The following is a 7,135-nucleotide window of genomic DNA, read 5'->3' as shown; positions in this document are numbered from 1 at the left end:
GGGCTGTGTAAAACTATCGTCCCTGCTCTCTCTCGTCGCTCCGGCCCACGTGTGCCGAGGCCACAGTACCACAGACACACCCCTGGAGGAGATGAGAGCGCCGCAGATGTGGCCACACCCCGCTCTCCTTCAGGTCTTGCTTCTGTAAACTCCCCCAAACACCACCCTTCATGCTGCTTTTTAATAGACAGGGAAAATGCTTTGTGGCAAATAAGGAATGTGAGTCGCTGTTTACAGGTGGTTCAAATGGCATTTTGTGTGTGGGGGGTTCAATGGGGCTACTGGTATTCTTGACAGAAAGTTTATTTATTTATTTGTTCGTCCCAAAATATAAGACTTTGGGTATGATATCAGAATTAATTAATGTTTTGCTAATTGAACATTGATGGAGCAACATAAAATTGTGTAAAATAAATGGTTAAAGGTATACAGAAAGTGTGGAGGACACAGAGTGTTGCAACCCAACACCAAACCAAAACAGCTCAGCATACTCAGTTGAATTGTACTGGTTTCATGCTATCCAAATATTGACTGCACTGTGTTTTTGTTGCAAGGTAAACAAGTATTTAATGCAGTCCATGTCATACTCCTTATTATTATATAATATAATATTTATTTATCAGAACAGACCTGTTCTTCTCTTTAAAAATCCTTTTTACTCTTGTTATGCTTTACTTATTGTGTCCTCTCCAGCACTGCGTTGAGAATGAGAGGAGCTCAGTGAATGTGTCTGGAAGGTTCTGCCAGGGGTCTGATCAATAGAGGGCTCTTGAAAAGCAGCATTTGTTTTGGCTGCAAAAATGCATAGTGGAGAATTTAAAAGGGGATTTTCCTTTTGGGAGAACTATGGTTTAATGAAGCACTGTAACTGACACACATCCACTTCAAACCATTCCCTCATTCCTGTACATATGGTGGAATTATGACATAAGCTTCTGTCTTAATTTTCCATTCAACTCTGACTAGACAGTCATCAAAACAAACGCGAGGATGTTAATGGAACATCGGAAAATGTCTCATCTGTAAGAAATGAGAATAGTGGTCTTTTTGATTGGTAGTAACATTTAATATTCATCCAAACATGGCGATTTTGGAGCAAACAACCACAAAAACATTTCATTTGCAATGGAACTTTACAGCTTATAAGTGTTTTTACAGTGAAACACTGCTCACTATTTCTGTCTTCATTAATGGTCGCTGTCCCAGCCTGTTTCCACAATTAATGAATGGTCATTGCAGATGACAGTGGAGAAACCATTTTTGCAAAAAGTTTTGCAATCATTTTCATAAAGCAATGGATTTATAAGCTCATTTTTTAATTACTGAAACATTATTCCAAAAAAAAAAAACCCTCAAAATATTTATATATATCTGAATCATACATATCATGCTTAGTTGGAGACCTTCACAGTCACTGGAATGTTCCTCATGATTTATTGTGTGTAAATTACTTAATTGCATGGCAGGGTAACTATACTATATTATGTTTATATTCAGGGATGCATACATTTACAGCCAGCATTCTCCAAAACTCAAAGAGATGATTGTATGCTCAGAGGCACTGGCCTGTGCTTTTGGCATTGTCCACCGAAAATGAAGATCACAACAGTGACATTTGGCTGAAAATACCAAAGTAAGCTGCAATTTCCCCCGCTGATTTTGTTTACAAGAAGAGCCTGTTTACAGGTTTACAGGTTAACAGGAATAGTGTGCTTTTGGACAGCTTTCATAGGTAAAAAAGGTCAACAACAGGTGAGTCTCTACTATTTTCTTGTTTTATGGTGTTCTTAAACTCCTTGTAAAAGTCTGGCACAATCTAATTACACAAGCTAATACACAATTTGACTATTGCTATGGATTGAGGGATAATTTACACCATTATACAATGTTGCACAACCTCATTAAAATATTCCATCCCGTAAACCTAAAACATGACATCTGGAGACAGTTAGCTTGTCAGTTGAATGGTTTAACATGCGGTCTCAGGATACTTTCTTTGAACACCACTGAACATGCCTACAGGACAGAGGACAGTCACTCAAGCATGGGTATTTAATGCAATATAAATGATCGCTTTACTAATACCTTATATTACATCCTAATATTATTTGTATGTTCTTGTGAACAATAGAAATGGCAGTTCTATTATAACAACTCTCACAAGGTTTTAGCGTAGTAATAGACATGGCAATGTTAATGTATTTGGTCTCAGTGGAATAAACGTGCTATGCTGCTGCTGAATTACTGCTGCTGTTGGTTATTGCTGTTGTTTTAGATTATTGCTGCTGCTGCAAATCAAGTACAGCAACTTGCTACTGCCAATGTATACGCCAATACAGTGCTGTGAGTATTTAAGACATACTGCTGCTGCAAAAATAGTATAATAGCCCATGGCAGATACATAGGTGGAGCTGGGGAAGGTGGAGGGTTTTAGAGTTAATGAGCCTTCAGCCTGATATTGATTCTGGTTTTAGCTTTGCTTAAGATTGCAAATCTGCTTTGAAACAAGGTCTAAATGACTCGACTATACATGATTTATTTATTTTTTTAATTATTATTTTTACAAACTGAGGGGCAAGTCAAATTTTTTTTGCAGTAGTAATGAACAACATGTGGTAATAGAGCTTTTAGACATTTCTTGAAGTATCAAATCAGAATACTTTCTAATGCACTATATACATAAGCTTGAAGTAAATTACAACTACATTTGTCTTTTCAATAAAATTAGCTCCATGAGCCTCATGGCTTTTCTGTCCTGTTACTAAACCCTTCTAATTGAAGGTAATGCATGAACACGTCCCAGACCAAAACAGAAGGAAGGAGCAGACACAGGAAGGGAAGGCCCATCTGAGGGTCTGAACATAGAGAGCTTTCTCCGAGGCCTCAACAGCGAGCTCCACTGAGGAAAACATAGGTGGCCTGTTTGTATAAGATGTTGTGGGAGGTGACTCATGACTGCAGGGATGCATTGAGAAGATCGACTGTTTCCTCTAGTTGGATCTCTGCCATCTCCACACTCTCAATTACAACATTCGACTGGCCACGAAAAAGCGGCCTCCGCCAGACGGGCTGAGGGCAGCAGCCCTGCAGTGGTAAACCAGACGCAGATCACCTACACTTCCTCTGGCTTCTCACGCTGGAGCAAACACGGTCTAGTCAAAATAATAGTGTAAGTTTCTGCTTGAGCTCTCAGACGACGTGTAAATATGCTCGCATCAGATGGAGACCAAAACAGAAAGACAAAAAATAATTCCATTAACAGGAAACATTCTTATGTCGGAAAACAATGTGGTCAGCCTCCATAGAAGGCAGTCATTCCTGATTAAGCAATATCGTGTTTCTGCTAAGGATTAGGCTGTATGCAATTTGCCATACCGATATGCAAAAAAACTGTTCAGATATAATGACTTATAGGATTAATTTTGCATTAAGCTCAGACAAAATTGGGCAAGTTTGGATTTTTTTACCCACCAATAAAAAATAAAAAAGCACTGCAATTCACTGATGATTTTGTAGCAGTAGAGTTAAAAAAAAAAAAACTTTTGCAGATTTTTTTTCTTGCTTTGACCAAAGAAATCACTTGACATCAGAATTATGATATTCCAACATGTAAATACAATCTTCCCAAGAGAGTTTGAATGCACCATTTTCAGCTTCTGACACATCTTTCTAAAAACAGTACTGTGCATTTTTAAATGCAAAAATGCATTTTATGTGAGTGGCCAATAAAGCTGCTTGACCAATCAAATTACAGGATCAATAGTGATACAAGCCACATAATATATGACAAAGATGATGACTTTCAGTGCCGCTCAACTACAGTACATGAGCACGTCATCATGCGTTCAGCATGTCTGTTATTGTTCCCATTTGTGCTAGCTTACTGTAAGTAACACAGAGATCCTTTCATTACTCATTTTGTGGTTTTCACTGATCTGTCCGTCTTGAAGAGGGAATCTTAAAAAAATATGTAAACGGTCTCAGAGTTCATGCTTGGGTGCGTTTGACATTGTTTGATGTCTCTTACGATGAGCTCTGGCTGCTAAAGGTGGAAAATTGTTCTCTAGTTAAATCACTGCTCCTGACACTTCATTAACTTTCTTAACCCTTGATGTATGATAACCCCATCTTCTCAAAGAACAGCAAAAAGAAACTGTTGTGTATGTTGATGGTTTACAGGAACTGAGATGGCCCGAAGGCAAAAGACTTAGTCATGAGGATGTTCTGTTCTTAGGATTTCAGAGGTTCTGAATACATTTCCCTGAAGATTTTAGTACAATACCAGTAACTGACTGGACAATAAAAGTGATTTCATGTGAGTTTCTATCCAGCATTCAACACACAGACATTTTAGTAAGAGATGCATTCATATGAGGTGTTCAGAAAAAAAAGAGTCACTTCTTGTCCAAGTAGTTTTAGCTTGACTGATTGTTCATGATTTTAAATAAAAGCAGACTAAAATAAAGCATAAAAAGCAGCCATATTTTACAGCCTAAAAATAAAATGTTTAAATTAATCAAACTTTAATTGTATTGAGCAAGAATGCATTAAATGAGTGAAAAATTACTATTTCAAATAAATTATTTGAAATTTTCTGTTCATCAAATAATCATGAAAATGTTGATGATAAGAATAATAAATATTCATTGAGCAGCTAATCAGCATATTAGTATGATTTCTGAAGGATCATGTGACACTGAAGATTGTAATTATGATGCAGCTTTGCATCACAGGAATGAATTACATCTCACATATAGTAAAATAGAAAACTGCTGTTTTAAATTGTAATTATATTTTACAATATTACAGTTTTTACTTTATTTATGAACAAATGAATGCAACCTCGGTGAGCATAAAAGGCTTCAAAAACATTTAAAAAATGACTCCTAACTTTTGAATTGTGCACTGCATTTTTTTCTCTCTCTCTCTTTTTCAGATATGCTTTTGAGCTGGTATTATAACTAAATTGTGATTCATAGGACAGCTGCAGCTGCATTAGCTACAGTGGCATAATAACATATAATTACAAAAGCAAAATGTCTGCAGGCATTTACATGTTTTTGCAGGTAAAATTCAACCATTCTTAGAGGGAAACTGTGATAAACGTCAGAAGCATCTTGACTAAACTCTTCACTACAAGAGAAAAGGCAGCAGTGATCATATTAAAAAAAAAAAAAAAACATTTGTTTATGGTTAATTTTACACATTTAGATATTAAAATATCTGTTAATACATAAGAATGTTTTGTTTTCCATAGAATCTGTTCATTGAAAAGTGCAGATTTTGTGATCATAGCCTCTGCTGTTTGTTTTTTCTTCTGCTCTCACATCACAAGGGTGGGAAGACATATTGTGTAACACTATGGTGATCAACAAACAGTTCCTAGCATGCCATTGGTGAAAGACATTTTCACAATGTGGCATCCCACCCTCCCCCTCTGACCACTGCTGCCTGTCTGAAACCACAACGCCATGGTCATTGTCCAAATGAAATACACTGGCTCACCTCAGGCCAGACCACATTTCACACCAGCGGAGCTGACAACACTCTGGCCCTCTCTATGGGTAATGACTTGTATCAACAACAGTCTAGTTTGACACAGTGAAACACTGAACTCTAAGCTCCCTTAAATACCTTGGTCAGTGCTTCATTTAATAACAGCATTCTTCGGCTTTTTAGTTTGTTACAACACTGGCTGTGCATTGCTGAAGTGTTGAGGTGCTGCAGGTTATATGATTGTTCTTTTAAATAAAACGAATAATTAAATTGGCTGCATATTTTTGTATTATTTAAAAAATGAAAAGCAATCAAATATAATATACAGCCACAAAGAAAAACACTAATAAACAAATACAGTTTTTCAAAGCATTTCAGAAGTATTGCTGCCATCTATTGGTGTAAACAGAGATAGCTACATCTTATGTATCAAATCAGGCCTTCCATATGCCCCGCCCTCTTCAAACCTCTCATCCAATGATTTTCAAAACATGCATCCAATTTACTTTGTATCAGAGCATTTAGTTCTAGTTTTACAAGCTTTCATAATTATGTTTTTTCCCATCTTTATTACATAAGTGAATTATCTTTATTTGCTTTGATAGATTTTGGAAAGAGATTGTGTACTTAGAGGGATGTCCCAACTGCAGTCAGGCCAGTATGAGTATATCCACTCAAACTGAAGAAGACTTTAAACATGATCATAGGTATTAATGTATTGATTTTAATATCTTGTGTCTAAAGTGACTTCCAGCTAGAAGAATAGTAAAAAATAAAAATAAAAACTTATTTTAGTCTTTATTTTAGTATGAAAGAAAAATGTTGTAATGGTGAAAATTAGTTGTATGATTGTTTTATAGTCAAATAAATAATTTACTCCTCACATCATTAGAGTAAGTGAGAGGTTTATGTTTCTTGTACAACCAGTCAGTAGTTTGATTTTGGTTTTATTTTTTATAAGTATTTAACAGATTCTAAGGCTTTGCCAACATGGGAACACAAAGGCAAAAAAAAAAAAAAAAAAAAAAAAAAAAAAGGATGAGAACTCCTTCTGTAAATGTCTCTAAGCTTTGTTTTCAGGTTATTATGTGAAGTCTTTTATGTGCTATTTTTCTTTTCTTCCTTTACAAGTTTGCAGTTCGATGAGACTTGCAGTCTTAGTTTCTTCTTTTGTTGGAAATGGTGCCACAGGTTAGTAATGTACTAAACTTTACACGTGTTACATTAAGAATGTTTTCTGCCCATTATGTTCACAAATACAATAAAGTGCTGAAATCACTGCTAATTTTTTTTTTTTTTAAATAAACACATTAAAATGCACTATTGGCACAGTACCATCGTACAGTGATGGTATCATATAAAATATATATATCTATATTTATCAGGAAAATGTAAACACAACTCACCACAATGTTTCTGTTCATTTGGTAAATGGACATACACATACTCTTCAAACAGTTACTGAAGTAAATGTAACAGTAGAGCATTACACCCCCCTTTGGGAAGTGGCTCTGTCTTTGCACTGTAAGCACAGAAGTCCCTTTGTTGATATAAAGTACTCTGGAATACTTTTTGCATTATTAATTATTAATTTAGGTACCTGTTTTGTTTCTCTTCATGTTTTCACATCTTTTAATTC

The sequence above is a fragment of the Carassius gibelio genome, chromosome B3 (genome assembly GCF_023724105.1).
Source record: "Carassius gibelio isolate Cgi1373 ecotype wild population from Czech Republic chromosome B3, carGib1.2-hapl.c, whole genome shotgun sequence".
NCBI lineage: Eukaryota > Metazoa > Chordata > Actinopteri > Cypriniformes > Cyprinidae > Carassius > Carassius gibelio.
This window is presented reverse-complemented; position numbering follows the sequence as displayed.